The sequence below is a fragment of the Hemicordylus capensis genome, chromosome 4, assembly GCF_027244095.1.
Source record: "Hemicordylus capensis ecotype Gifberg chromosome 4, rHemCap1.1.pri, whole genome shotgun sequence".
In the NCBI taxonomy this organism is placed as follows: domain Eukaryota; kingdom Metazoa; phylum Chordata; class Lepidosauria; order Squamata; family Cordylidae; genus Hemicordylus; species Hemicordylus capensis.
This window is the reverse complement of record NC_069660.1, coordinates 204,700,935-204,716,723: the sequence shown is the minus strand read 5'-3', so window position 1 is coordinate 204,716,723 and position 15,789 is coordinate 204,700,935. Positions and strand designations below refer to the sequence as shown.

General features: G+C 42.9%; 1 protein-coding gene and 1 long non-coding RNA gene across 7 annotated transcripts in view; one reads left to right on the top strand and one right to left on the bottom strand.

The window, feature by feature from the left end:
* MYLK4 (myosin light chain kinase family member 4) overlaps positions 1 to 15,789 on the bottom strand; it is a 158,373-nt gene that overhangs the window by 72,934 nt on the left and 69,650 nt on the right. The gene's annotated exons all lie outside the window — the stretch shown is intronic.
* Positions 1 to 15,789, top strand: part of LOC128323000 (uncharacterized) — a 38,816-nt gene that overhangs the window by 7,679 nt on the left and 15,348 nt on the right. For all 5 annotated transcript variants that reach the window (XR_008306136.1, XR_008306135.1, XR_008306133.1 and 2 more), the window contains one exon: positions 5,515 to 5,686. This is a non-coding gene — a long non-coding RNA (uncharacterized LOC128323000). The remainder of the gene's footprint in view (positions 1 to 5,514; positions 5,687 to 15,789) is intronic.

Here is a 15,789-nt window from a genome sequence, read left to right as displayed (position 1 = left end):
TTCACTCCTATGAAAGGGTGGTCCACTGTGGAGCATTAACCATCCTTGTCACACAGAAAGAATCTCTTCTTTGGATTGAATAATGCTCGAGATGGACAGTTCTTCTCATGGGTTATGCAGCGACTGCATGCTTGCACTCAAGGGGGCTGGGGCCCCCATCATCGGCAAACTTGCACAAAAAATAGAGCAGCAGCACCCAAGAACTCCAGGCGGTGTCTTTTCACACAAACTTTGGGTCTCTCCCCCCTGACATGTGTGATCTTTGTTGGGTAACAACCAAGCTGCCTGGTTCCTGGTGTCACTGGGACTCCATGTGCTTGTGCAAGTACTTCTGCAGCCCCTGCTTTGTGGAGACCCCTCCTGCTGTGCTCATCTTGTTATCCAATCCCGTTTTTATGCAGATTGGGAAAAGGAGAGACATAAGATGCAAGGGAAAACAGGCCTCCCTCAAAGTGGGTCTCTCTCTTTACATGCACTGAAGCATGGAACATGGGAACACAACATTTAAGGATGTGCATGGTGGTTTGAATCTGAAATGAATTCGAACTGACCCAGCCCAGTGCAACTTCTGGACCAGTTCGAACCAATTCATCCATTCATTTGATTTGATTTTCATTTATTTTTATTCATTTGATTTGATTTCACAGACTGTTTCAGGGGTCTACTCATAAAGAGTAGACCCCCTTTATGAGTAAAGGGGCAGGGGGACTTCCTAGAGCTAGATGGTGTGGAAGTTCCTGAACCATTCCAAACTGGAGCCAGGCCAGTTTGAAGCCAGACCACTCAAACTGCCCTGGTTCTAGTCAAACAGGGGTCTGAACTGAACCAGTTTGCACACCCCTAGCAGCATCCCTAATGCTGGGCAATGGCAGGAGGAGTGCAGAGACTCTTGAGGGTAAGGCAACTGATCTGAGAGGCAGCCAGTGAGACATGTGGCAGGCATAGATCTGATGTACTTCTGGGCTTGTCTGATCTGCGATCTCTATGGTTTTGGGTGCGGGCACAGCACAAACCTCAAGTTATGGCAGCGGCAGTATTTGCACGGCATTATGCTGCCTACAAATCTGAAGTTCAGGCAACCAAATCTACAAACTGAAGGTTCAGATTAGGGTTTGGGTCGCTTTTGTGATGGAACAATGGTTTCATGCATTCAGACCAATACCAAATCAAATCTTTGGCTTGTTCGCCTCTGGTTTTCCATTATATGCAAAGGCGGCCATTGTTTAAGTCTGTTGAGTATATGAACTGAACCTTTATGTACTGGGCTTGTAATGTAATGGGAAACCATGGTTTCCTGCTACATGAATAAGCCCTAGAGAACTGTGGGCTCACAAATTCCCTCCTTCCCTTTCCCCTCAGTTCTGTCATATAGCGGTGACACTGACATCTTGTTTTGTTTAAACCACAGCTCCATGACTCATGCAATGCCAGAAACTGGGAGAGGAGATGAGGGGCATGCAAGCCCTGGTTCTCTAGTGGGGCTCACTCTTGGAGCAGGAAACTATTATTTCCCATTACATCTAACCCATCCCAGTGCTTCAAGGGGCCATGAGTCCTTATTACAATTTCATATTCTCATTACAACTTTGTCACTTGATTCTCACAAACATGTATTTATTTATCATATTTCTATATCACTTGACAAATGGTATAGGTGCTGTACATAAGTTAAAATACAACATATATAAGTTAAAATTCAACACATCCCTAGGCACTGTACGTAAGTTAAAATACAACACATATATCAACTGGACCAGGATAAAATGAGTAAAACAATTGATATTAAACAAATTAAAATTCATTAAAAGCCTATGAAAACAGAGGCGTCTTAAGGGTCTAAAAAAAAAAAGACAGAAATGAAGAAACTCTCATTTTAACAGGGAGTGCATTCCAAAGCCTTAGGGTACTCACAAAGAAGGCCCAGTCCCAAGTAGTCACCAAACGAGCTGGTGGTAACTGTAACCGGACCTCCCCAGATGGTCTTAATAGGCAGGAGGGTTTATGACAAAGGAGGTGCTCTCTTAAACACCCTGGACTAAAGCCATTAAGGGCTTTATAGATAGTAACTGCCACTTTGTATTTCATTCGGAAACATTTCGGCAGCCAGTGTAGTTCTTTTAAAATCAGTGTTATATGGTCTCTTCAGGTTATCCTGGAGACCAGTCTGGATATCGCATTCTGCACCAACTGTGGTTTCAGGACTATGTACAAAGGCAGCCCCACATAGAGTGCATTACAGTAGTCAAGCCTAGAGGTTACCAGCATATGTACCACTGTTTTAAGGTCATTTTTCTTCAGAAATGAGTGTATCAGCTGAAACTGATAAGAAGCACCCCTGGCCATTGCCTCAACCTGAGAGATCAGAGAGAGCTTTGAACTCAGGAGCACTCCCATATGACATACTTGTTCTTTCTGGGGGAGTGTAAGTAAACCTAGAACAGATCTAAACAATCTCTCGAGTTCTGACTCCCCACAGTCAGTACTTCCATCTTACTTGGATTCAATTTCAGTTTGTTATCCCTCATCCAGCCCATTACTGCCTTCAGGCAGGCATTTAGGGAAGTAATGCCATCACCTGATGAAGCTGATATGGAGAAATAGATTTGGGTGTCATCAGTATATTGATAACTCTCTGCACCAAATCTCCTGATGATCTCTCCCAGTGGTTTCATGCAGATGTTAAAAAGCATTGGAGAAGTATAAAGCCTTCTGGAACTCTGTACATTAACTTCTTCTTTGCAGAACAACAATCTCCAAGTGAGACTAGTGCTCATATTTTGCAACTCATGATAAGCATTAAATTAAAGAAAGATTTAATAGAACAAGATACACACACACACACACACACACACACACACACACAGAGTGTTTTTAAGTGTACTAGAAACAGACCCCTAGCTAGATCTATTGGTCCAATAAACACAGCTGGCCTCCTTCACAGAATAAAAGAACATAATGTAGACTGTCTCCTGCCCTGAGCCACAACACCTTTACCTCTTGGCAATCATAACTCACCTTTACTTTCTGTGTTGAAGTATAATTCTAAAATGCTGCAGCAAATGACACCTTAGGGCTTGATGCAAATGCCATAGGTCATAACTGTGCATTGGGAGAACTGGAGAACCACAAAAATATACACAGCAATCTGAGCAATTTATATAGATAAAAGGGGACAAACTTGTTCTCATTTTTCACTGAGAGATCTGATATTTTTGTTGTTAATGTACTTTAGGAAAATTGCACTTAAAAATATGGTGAGCACCGGGAACAAGACTAAAGAAAACATTACATAAAGACTCACTTTTAACATACAATATTTTAGAATGCAAGAAATTGCCTTTGACTTTTCGAACATATCTATTCTATCAATTTATTTTCACATCGGTAAAATTTTAAAACAATGTGTTAAGTAATGGCATGTATAGTGGTGATGCAGGATTTACTGGGAACCTTTGCACACAAACATAACTACTTTCTCATTCCTAATCTGCCATTTGGGGGGAAAAACCTCTCGTATTTGGGCCAACTTAGTCCCCGTCTCCACAATTACTTCAGTGTCTGATGTGGAGGTGGCTAGCGACTCCTCTTGTGTGGGTAAGTTGGATCAGTTACAGCTTGTGTCTCCTGAGGATGTGGACTTGCTAATTGGAACGGTGCGACCTATCACCTGTTCTCTTGACCCTTGCCTGACATGGCTTATACTATCTGGCAGGGGGGTTGTTGTAGAAGGCTTGTTAGAGATTATAAATGCTTCTCTGAGGGAAGGCAGAATGCCTCCTTGTCATAAGGAGGCAATTATTAGACTGCTTCTGAAGAAGCCTGCCTTGGATCCCTCAGAGTTGAGCAACTACAGGCCTGTATACAACCTTCCGTGGCTGGGCAAGGTAATTGAGAGGGTGGTGGCCTCCCAGCTCCAGGCAGTCTTGGAGGAAACTGATTATCTAGACTTATTTCAAACTGGTTTTGGGTGGGCTAAGGAATGGAGAATGCCTTGGTCGGCCTGATGGATGATCTCCAATTGGGAACTGACAGAGGAAGTGTGACTCTGTTGGTCCTTTTGGACCTCTCAGTGGCTTTTGATAGTATCAACCATAGTATCCTTCTGGAGCGTCTGAGGGGGTTGGGAGTGGGAGGGACTGCTTTGCAGTGGTTCCGCTCCTACCTCTCGGGCATGTTCCAGATGGTGTCCCTTGGAGACTGTTCTTCAAAATCTGAACTTTTGTATGGTGTCCCTCAGGGCTCCATATTGTCTCTGATGTTGTTTAACATCTACATGAAACCGCTGGGAGAGATCATCAGGAGATTTGGTGCAGGGTGCTATCAGTATGCTGATGACACCCAAATCTACTTGACCATGGCAATATCATCAGGAGAGGGCATAACCTTCCTAAATGCCTACCTGGAGGTGGTAATGGGCTGGATGAGGGATAACAAACTGAGACTGAATCCAGATAAGACAGAGGTACTCATTGTGCGGGGTCGAAACCTGTGAGATGAGTTTGATGCCTGTTCTGAATGGAGTCACACTTCCCCGGGAGGAACAGGTACACAGTCTGAGGATGCTTCTGGATCCAAGCCTCTCCCTGGTGTCCCAGGTGGAGACAGTGGCCAGAAGTGCCTTCTATCAGCATTGGCTGATCCTCCAGCTGCATCCATTTCTTGAGTTGAACGACCTCAGAAAAGTGGTACATCTGCTGGTAGCCTCCAGACTGGATTACTGCAATGCGCTCTATGTGGGGCTGCCCTTGTGTGTAGTCTGGAAAGTACAATTGTTCCAGAATGTGGAAGCCAGGTTGGTCTCTGGGTCATCTCGGAGGGATGATGGAAAGATCTACACTGGCTGCCAATAGGTTTCCGGGCAAAATACAAGGTGCTGGTTATAACCTATAAAGCCCTAAATGGCTTGGGCCCTGGGTATTTAAGAGAATGTCTTCTTCATCATGAATTCCACCACCCATTGAGATAACCAGGAGAGGGCCATCTGCTCCTCTGGTGGCTACTCAGAGATGGGCCTTCTCCACTGTTGCCCCAAAGCTTTGGAACATGCTCCCTGCTGAAATAAGAGCCTCCCCATCTCCGACAACTTTTAAAAAGTCTTTAAAGACTATTCACCCAAGCTTTTGATTTGTTTTAACAATTTTAATATCATTTTAAAATGTTGTTTTAAAATTTAAATTTTTGTAATTTTAACTTTTACTGTACCATTTATTTTGTTTTAATACTTTAAATTTTATGTTATCATTTATTTTAACTAATGTTTTAACTTTTTCCATTGGTTGGTTGGTTTGCTTGCTTCTTGTAAAATGCCCAGAGATGTGAGTTTTGGGCGGTATAAAAATATGTTAAATAAATAAATAAATAAATAAATAAATAAATAAATAAATAAATAAATAAATTTGGCTATATAGTACTACATAGTACTGTAGTTAGCCATGGATTGATTGTGCTCTTCTATCTGTAGTGTATCTTTCTTTTTGTGTACTTTCTATAACTGAATTCCCATGTTATTTACAGGTCCCCTTCCCCCAGGTGGCTCAACATTCAAGACAGTCTTCATGGGATAAGTTTCCTTTAGGAGGAGGAGCATTGGAATTCAGGTCCAGCATCAGGGGTCAGCATCGCTGTCACTGCAGAGAACTTAAGGCTCTCTGAAGAGCCCGCTGCTCATGGGTGATTCTTCCAGGAGGTGAGGTGGTTGTCTCAAGCAGCAGATTATTGGGGTGCCAACAGGTTAGCAAGATGCCTCCTACTGCCTCAACTGCCTCCTCCTCCAACAACCCCCACCATTGAAGCAGCTCTGTGCTGTGCAGCACTGTGCCTCCAGCATTGTCCATTCTCATTTCCTCTTTGGTGTCCTCCTCCTTTCATAGCAGCAGACAGGAGAGGAGGTAGAAGAGGTGGAGGAGCATGGCACACTGCACAGTGACTATTACTGCAGTAAAGGAGGCATAGGCAGAAGTGAGCATAATGTGGGGTAGCATTTGGTGGAGGAGGAGGAAGAGGGTGTGCATAAACAAGGGGGGGGCGTATGTGGCACCCTGCAACAGGCACATTGAAATCTTGGGCCACCACTGCCACTGCTGAACCTTGAGACCACTCTGAGTCTGCAGACTTCATGTGGTAGTGGCAGAGTGACTGTCATGGGGTCCACCCAGATAGAAAGGGACCCATGGAAGGCAGTTTTCTGAAATCTGCAGCTCCTCCTTTTAGAGTCTTATGATGTCTTTGTTATAATCTTTCATTTGTAAATGTATAGGTTGAACAAATATTATGGGGATGCAAAAGCAAGCACACAGGCAGATAATTGTCATGATCCAAAGCTGAGCAGTAGCTCAGAGTCCAGCCCTGAGGTGTGGGGAGCAGTCAGGTCAGAAGAGTGAGCCCCAGCCCCAAACTCTGCATCCAGACTGAAATCTGAGCTTGTCAGCTGGGAAATCTCAAAGCCCAAACCCCTAGAACTGGTGACCCCAGAACCAGTACTCACTGAGCCCAAGGCCCATAATGAACCAGCTTCATCTATACCAACTATCTCCTGCTCCTCCAAGCCTGTAGACCAGTGCTGGCAGCAGGCCAGCGTGGACTTGATGGAGCAAGAGAAGTGTGACAGATTTCAGGCCAGAGGATTGCTCATTTACATTTCTCTATACTCCAGACCGGGAGGCAGAGAGTGGGAGGGGAAGTTTGAGCTTAGGGGTATTTAAGGTCTTGTTCCATCTCTGTCTTTGTCAGAGCAAGTTACTCACTTGTAGCTTTCCAGGGTTCTGCAACTTGCCTTGTCAATTTTTTTTTTAATACTACAGGACCATAATGGCAGTGACAAAGCAACATAAATTTTAGAGTCCTAAACTTTAAACCAGTTCCCCAGAAAAATCCAGGCTGCTGCTGTTTGGCTTTTCGTGTGTGTGTGTGTGTGTGTGCATGTGTGTGCGTACACACACACACACACACACACACACACACTTTAGCCTGCTTCAGCTGTCTGTATCTATATAACTGGCTGCAGTAGACACATGGAACAGCATCCATACTGACTGTGCAGCAGAATGTTTTGCTCATACAATGATTTTGCTGATTCCCCCCACCTTCTCTCTGCTGCCTTCTGAAATTATGTCCCTGAGGGTTGGGGTCCCTGAGGGTTAGGGTGGTTGTTGTTGTTGTTGTTGGAAAAACAGCTCTGTGTGTGAAATGTTCTAATGTGAGGGCATTGTTAGTTTGGATACTGCTCGTTGTCTTTGTGAAGTGGACTGAAAATTAGACTGAAATGTAAGTATCGCTGTATGGAATAACGTAAAAACACATACAACAAGATTGTATATGTTTTTCTAGGAAAACAGTATTCATTCATTCATTCATTCATTCATTCCTTCCATGGATTTATATCCCACCTTTTAGGTATGAAGGCTTCACAAGGTGGCTTACAAAAAGTGGCAATGCCTCTGCCTCAGTAAAACACAGATCAAGATTTAGAGCCTATGGGCTTAGTAACAGGAAAAAAGAGAGAGAACAAATTATACATTTGGCAACAAAGGAAACGGTAACAGTTATGCAACTTGGAGGATTAACATAGCAGTAGGAGAAAACAAATGGGCATGTTCTTTTCCTGTCACTGGGAAAGCAGATCAACTTTTATTTATACAACAAATAGGAATATGACAAATATTTATATACCGCTTTTCAACAAAAGTTCCTGAAGTGGTTTACATAGATAAAAATAAATAAAATAATTAGACTGGTGATAAAAAGTAAGAGAAATGAATTATGCTTTTGAAAATTTTGTCTCTATTTCCTGGTGAATGACTAGTTGTAAATTGTCAAGTAGTTTCACTCTTGGGATGGAGAAACTTGAGTAGAGCAGAGTCTTGTTATGAAACAAAGTCTCAATTTACCTCAGAAGCCCTCTTCTCCCTCCCCTAATTTGGCCCCATCTGCTCTCTCCCTCTCACTTTCTATTTGTAGAATGAAAATGGTGCTACTCAAACTATTTCAGCCACAAGTTGTTGATGCAGAAATCACTGGGAAATTCTATGGCCTTGGATTTTATGTGTAGAAGGCTCCAGTGGATTATCATAATTGTCCCTTGTGGCCTTGAAATGTATAAGAGCTGGTTAAACTATTGTCAGCTCTCCTTAGTCCCAACTTACTTTTGAAATGTATCTGCCTGGTTGAATAATATAGTTCTTATTTGGAGTCATAAACACAGCTCAGAAATTTTTACCACTTCCTATAATTGAGGAAATAAATAGACTAGCTGATTCCTTAGTCACACACCAATCAAAATAACATCAGGCAATAGAAAAATACTGGTGGAGGTGTGTACTAATGGCATGATCCTTAAATACCATACCTAGGCAACTATATTGACTCTTCTCTCAAGTTAGCAGGGATGTGTGAGCCAGCTTGGTTCAGCTGGTTTGGAACCGGCTCGAAACCCTACTGGCAAATGGGAATCTGGTGAGGATTCCCCTTAACTGGTAAAGGGCCAGGGGGAGCTTCCTTAACTATAGAAGGGACTCAAGGGAGTGAATAGAAGTACTTACAAACTGTGCTGCCGCCGGTGGCTGCAGCTGTGTCAGCAACAGGTCCCCTGACCCCCTCCGGCCTCCCCCTGAGTCTCCTGGGCTGGTGGTGGCCCAGTTCAGACCCATTTCGGACCTATTTTGGCCTGCTACAGGCCTCTGTGGAGGCCTGTAGGCCATATTTGGGACTGCTGTACATGCACACTGGCCATTTGTGTGACCTGAAATGTGTGGTCATGCAAATGGCCTGTGTGCAATGGCGGATGCCCCCAAAATGGCCACCATGCCTGCACAGAGGCCCAAAACAGGCCAGGATAGGCCTGAAATGGGCCACCACCAGCCCAGGAGACTCAAGGGGAGGCCAGTGGGGATTGGGGAGCTGCTGCTGCCCGCCTTTGGCCTCTGCAGCAGCCACAGGTGCAATTGATAAGTACTTCTATTAACTCCCATTAGTCCCCTCTACAGTTAGGGAAGCCCCCCTCTGTCCTTTTACCGGTTAAGGGCTCTGAGCCAGTTCTGAACCGGTTTGAATTCAAATCAAACTGAGGGACAGCTTGGAGGGGCCAAAACCAAACCAGTCTGGTTCGAATCTGGTTTGGATTCAAACTGGACTGGGAAAACCAGTTTTGTGTATGCCCCTACGAGCTAGCAGAATGATCAGCTGAGCATTGTGAATACTGGGCATGCTAAAATATGCAATATATTTATCTCTATAAACAATCCACATGTTTCAAAACTTTGTTTTAGATTCTTCCTACAAGATCAGTATGTTGTTGTGTGCTCCTGTTAAATTATCAGCTGGTTTCTAGGTGCACAATTACCAGAATGATTTGCCAATAAGATCTGAATAACTGCACAGCCCCAAACCCATTCATTCCTAACATTCCACTGATATCCAGGAGAATCCTTCAATACCTAGACCAGTTTGTTCAGAATTACAACCTGAAACACATGTGAGGACACCAGATTTCTCTTCTTGGTTAGTAGAACTAGATACATAGTACAATAGCTTGATTCAATGATTTGAACTGATGAATTGATGGGGACATGCATATAGGAAGCCTAGTAAGAAGCTGCTCAGCGTGTCTGTGTGCCTGCCATACTTCATGGGATGAGAACTTCAAAGTCAGATCTCTCTTATGTTATCCCAAAAGCTACTGCTGAAACTTCTCAGCTCTGGCTCCTTCAGCACTGCTTGTTTTGGACTCTGCAAAAGGCTAGTGCTTCATCTTGCTTCCATTCATTTGAGAAAAATGCTTTCATTTGTCCTAAAAAAGCAAGCACCCACTGTTCTTTGACTAAATCCAGTAAAATCCAGTAACCATGTTCTGGCTTGGTTCTGGCTTCTAAAGTGCTTTCTAATTAGCCTCTGCCTCCATATCATGGAGATTTAGCACCAAAATGTGAGAACAAACTCTTCCTTTACAAAAAGTCAGCAATGTGTTTCTTTAATGTGACATTTTGGGATCACTCCATTATTCTACACATACTCATAAAATCATAGAGTTGAAAGGGAGGTCTTCTAGTCCAACTCCCTGCTCACTACAGGATACTGCGACAAGAGCCCTGACAGATGAACATCCAGCTTGTGTTTGGAAGCCTCTAGAAAAGGAGAGCCCACTATTGCATGAGGCAGACAGTTCCACTGCCAAACAGCTTTTACAGATAGGAAATTCCTCTTAATATCTGGCCTAAATCCACTTCCTTGTAATTTCAATCCATTGGTTCTAGTCCTGACCTCACGAGCAACAGAGAACAAGCTCAGTCCTCATATGTGACAGTCCTCAGATATTTGAAGACGGGTATCAAATCTCCCCTTCGTCTTTCCTTTTTCAGGCTAAACATAGAAGGTACTTCAACCATTTCTCAGACAGCTTGGTTTCTAGACCCTTCACCATCTGTGTTGTCCTCCTCTGAACCAGTTGCAGTTCATCAATGTCCTTCTTGAGACGTATTGCCCAGAACTGAACACAGTATTCCAAGTGAAGTCCAACTGGCACAGAACAGTGTGGAACTATCTCTTCTTGTTCTCTGGACACTACACCTTGTCCATACAGGCTAAGATTGCATTTTCTTTTTCATCAGCTGCAACACATTGCTTGCTCATGAACACGTTGTGGACTACTTAGATACTTATCACAAATAGTGCTGCTAAGCCAGGTCTCCCCCTTCCTACACTGGTGCTTTTGTTTTTTTCTTATCTAAATGCAAGATTTCACATTTGATATTTTATCCACTGCTTATATCTGGTAGGTTTCTTAGTGCTTTTTAAAAAATTATTAATAACCTTTAACTGCAGGTTTTTAAAATTTGTCATTTTAATTGTGGCTTTTGCCTGATCTTTTTATTTTTTAAAAAATTGTATTAATATTGTTATTGTTCTATATTGTGTCTATTTTAATGTTGTAAGCTGCCCTAAGCAGTAGTGCACCGAAGGGTTTAAATATTTATAAACAACAACAGCAACAACAACAATACATTTGTCCCTGTTGAACTTCATCTTTTTGAATAGTAGAGTTCATTCAGATTGGTTTGAATATTGATTATGTCCTCTAAGATGTTAGCTGTTCCCCTAGCTTTGTATAATCTGCAGATGTGATAGGATATGTCATTGTTAACTGCCCAGAGATGAAAGTTTGGGAGGTCTACAAGTAAGTAAGTAAGTAAGTAAGTAAGTAAGTAAATAAATAGCATTCTCTTCACTCCCTCCTCAAATACATTTATGAAAATGTTGAACACCGTGGTACTCCACTCAAGTTCATGTGACGCCATTAATTTGCAGCCATTGAGTATGGTTGTTCTCTCATCTTTGACATACAAGATGATTGTCCACTTCACTGTTTACATGCCTATGAATACTGGTTGCCGTGGGAAGCAGCAGTGAGAGAGATTTGCCCACATGTCCTGCTCATGAGCTTCTCAGAGGCATCTGGTTGGCAACACTGGGAAACAGGATGTTGGACTTGATGAACCATTGATATGATCCAGCAAGGGCCTGCTTAGATTCTTACATTGTAAAAAAAAAAAAAAGAGTTTGTAAATCTGGACCCCATGTCTCCTGCCTCAGAAGCAGGAGTGACTTTTGCTTTTGCTTGCTGTGCATTGCAAATCAACCCCAATTCTGCATCTTTTTCTGCCTAGCTGCCTGCCTTCCAAACTGGGGAATGTAAATGCTTCAGGCTGCAATCCTAGGCACACTTACCTGAGAGTAAGGCTCACAGAGCACAACTGGACATAGTTCTCAGTAATCATGCATATGATTGCACTGTCTGACTCCTTATTGTTTGCAGAGGATTCATGTGACAGTATGGCACGAGGGAGCAATGGTGAAGCGGTTATTTTTACTCCTTGACCTCTCAGAGGGGACAGTCCTACAAATGGTTATATCCATGACACACAGTGGGACTCAGTATCTACTTACTCCAGGGGCTACTGTTACACTTTAAGGACCTCTGTGACATCTGTTTTTAAACACGATTCCATTCTAATTCTGGGGACAGCCAGAGAGAGAGGGGGGGAGAGAGGGAGAGAGAGAGAGAGAAAGCAGCCCTGGTTGTCGATTTCAAACAGTCACTCCCCCCCAACCCCAGCATCATAAGCTGTTATAGAAAATTGTTCATATTTTCCACTTTTCCACCTGTTCTTCCTACATTCCATCAATGTCAGTGTTCCCAGTTCTCCTCCCCGACTCCTGTTGGCCTTTTCCTTGTAACCCCATCATTTCTCGTTTTTCCTGAAAATGTCCCATACCATTTCTTCTCAGCTAGCCCTTCACTTTTTTTCTTGTATTTGCCGCTAATGTAAGGATTAATGTTCAAAACAAAAAAATTAGCCAACATTTATTCCATTAAAATAGGGATAGCCTATGCTTGTTTGTACTGCCTTTACACTCTTCAGTGCTTTTCCAGTGGGGTAAAACCTGAGTTCAAGTCCATTCAGCAATGCAATGGACTTGACCTCAGGTCCATTCAGCAATGCAAGGATTTAGCAAGGACTCTCTCACTCTCTTTGCAGTTACATGCCCATTGGGAGACTTCACCCATATCACATTCTTAGATAATCAGCAGTAAAAAAGATTGAATTTCAGTTATTTCCCTGAAAAAGATTAAGTGGTAAGGGTCAAACATCAAATATCACATTTCAGAATTTTCACTGTCAGGGATCAGTGTAAGATGGCAGGACTTTCTGTTAGTAATAAAGAGTGGGATGTCTGGATGGGGCCTTAGGTATCAGGCATTTCATATTCCCAGCTGTTGGAAATGTAGGAAAGAATCAGGCACCTTTTTAAAATCTTGGCCAACAGGCCCTGTTGTAACAATTTTCTAGACAGAGATTTTTTAAAAACCTATTAATTTTTTTTTAAAGAAAGCAGAAGATAAATTCAGTCGTTAGAAAAATTCAGTTTAGACTTCTTTTGATTCCTCTGTACGTATCCAATGCAGAGAATGAGTCTCCTATATGTTTTCTCCAGTGCAAATGCCAAAAATATTGGCGGTATGACATAATTCCAAGTCTAAGGGAATGGTAGTTTTAAACTATTGTCTAAGGAAATTTGACATATTCAGAAAAAGCTGTTGTAATTACAGCTACACTTAGTAAGCATACGATTATTCAAACTCAACTTTTATGTTCATGTAATTTCATGATCAACTGATACACACACCAGAAAATGTTAGATAAAAGCAGACAGTTGTGTGTGAGATCTGGAATTATATTGCCATATGAAGGATCAAATAACTGTATAGGAAATAAAAGGTAGAATTCATTTTCATTCATGGTAAAGCAAAGGCTACCTGCTTGAAAATGTTAATCTACAAAATACATGACTTTATGGAACAATGTAAGTGGTCAGGCTTACTGTCATGCCTCCCTGCCAGAGCAGAAACTCTAAGGGTTTGCATATTCAACAGCTCACTTGGCCTACTCTTGTGAGCAGTGTAACTTCTGGGGAGGAAATGCATTCCCATCGATCTGTTTCTCTGTGTAGCTATCTCTGGCTTTATAGCATACTCTGCTTACATAAATTTGCCTTCAGGATTGTGTAACAAGTGTGAGCTGCTAAATGTGGAGATAAACTGTAGAAACTAATGCATGTGTCAACCTGTAGAATAGCAGCATTTTATTCTTCAGGGAATATAAAATCTGCTTACAGATAAGTAACCACTTATCTATCATCACCTCCTATCCAGGGTCGTATCTAGGGTAGGGCAGACAGGGCACATGCCCTGGGTGCCACTTGAAGGGGGGCGCCATTTTTTAAAATTAAAAATTAAAAAATGGCCACCAAAAACAAGATGGCCACCGTGCATGCTCAAATGGCCTCTGTGAGGCCCTAGGCTATGCCAGGCCTCACAGAGGCCATTTGAGCATGTGCGGTGGCCATTTTGTTTTCAGCGGCCATTTTTTTACAGAACATTATTTTAAAAAAATAGCCACCGCACATGCTCAAATGGTACCTGCGAGGCCCCAGAGGCCAGTGGAGGGAGGGGAAACCTTTGCAGACCCCCCACAGCCTTTAGGAAGCCCCCCCCGAAGGGGCTACAGGTATTTTTTTTTAAAAAAATTATATAATATAAGTCACCGTACACATATTCAGTTTGGCACTATGTACAGAGAATCAGGGCTTGTGAATACTGAGCTGAAGCTTATGAGCTAGGATTGTATTCATTTGCTCTTACTTTGCTTCTTGTGATAAGTTAGTTAAATGTGATGTCTTAATCATATGGCTATTAATGGTGAGTTTGTCTTTGAATCAGTGTGAAATCCTTAGTATTAAGGCCCACTGGGAGTTTCTTGCTCTCTTTCTCTCATTTTAACTGTCTTTCTGAAATACTAGAATATATCCCAAGCAGTGACACAGTTTGCTCTGCGTTTCCTTTAATTATTTTCAGAGTATCTGGGAAAAGTCCAATTCTCCATTGATTTTTAAAACTTATGTAATAGTGATGCTACAATGCATAGTAGAGAATTAGACAGGCACTTCTGTTTAGTTTTCCAAGTACACCTCCACATAGTATTTGGATATTTCATGAGCCCTAGCATACTGAAATTTGTAGTTTTCCAGTATTTTTTGGTCTGGCTACGTCCACTGCTAAATAGTTTTTGAAATATTAAAAGATTAACGAGCTTGACTTGTATTTTTCAGTTGATATTATGGAAAGATGGGTGTCAGATGTTTGTACAGGGGGCGCAATTTCAGTGCTTGCCCTAGGCACTAGAGATGTGCACGGAACCGCAGAGCTGCGGTCCGGCACTGGGGTGGGGGTACCTTTAAGGGCGGGGGGAGGGTGTACTTACCCCTCCCGCCACTTTTCTCCCTCCAGTGCGCCTTTTTTTTGGTTAGCAATCGGGGCGGCAGGATACTTCCCTGCCGCCCCTTCCCCCTCTTGGCACACATCACGCGTGAGCGTCATGTCTCTGTGACATGCGCGCATGTGTGTGGCCACGTGCATGCACGTTGCGGAGATGTGACACGCATGCGCAACGTGCACATGCACAAAAGGCTTCCTGAAGCCTTTTGCAGCCAAGAGGGGGAAGGGGCCCCATTTGCTAACACAAAAAGTATGCTGGAGGGGGAAAAGCAGCGGGAGGGGTAAGTACACCCTCCCCCTGCCCTTAAAGGAACCCAGTCCGCTCAAATCGTGAACCGCCCATGCTTGGACCGGTCCAGAGGCCTGTAAAATGGCCTCCGGACCGGTCCGTGCACATCACTACTAGGCACCAATTTCCCTAGATCTGCTCCTATACTTATGACATTCTCCGCATACTGCATATTCTTCTATGGGGTGCCACCAGCAGCCACACTTTCAATCTCAGCTACCTCTTGAGGGCATGCTTGTTGCACTGCAAAACACCTGAGAGGAAGTATCAGAATCTAAATTTCTAAATACAATGTAATGCTTAATGAATCCAATTGGCTAAGTAGCAGAATGTCTCCTGGGCAACAATGCATCATGTCGCTGTGGAACCAATGCTATAGTTCAAAAACTACTGTACTATAGCAAGTTCTGCTGTAGAGTACTTACACAAATGCCAAAATCATGCAACAGAGTTGCGCAATTGCACAATCTTTGAAAATAATGGTTGTGCACTCACACAACTCCCTCACGCAATTCTAGTGTTTGTGAAAGTGTGCTATACCACAACTTGCATTTGGAAGATGCAGCAGCTCCCATGGTGTGTCTCCAGCCTACTAAAGGCTGGTAGTGGCAGTGGAAACCTGTTTAGGAGGAGCCTGCAGATGCAGAGGCCGGAACACTAAGTTTTTGCATGT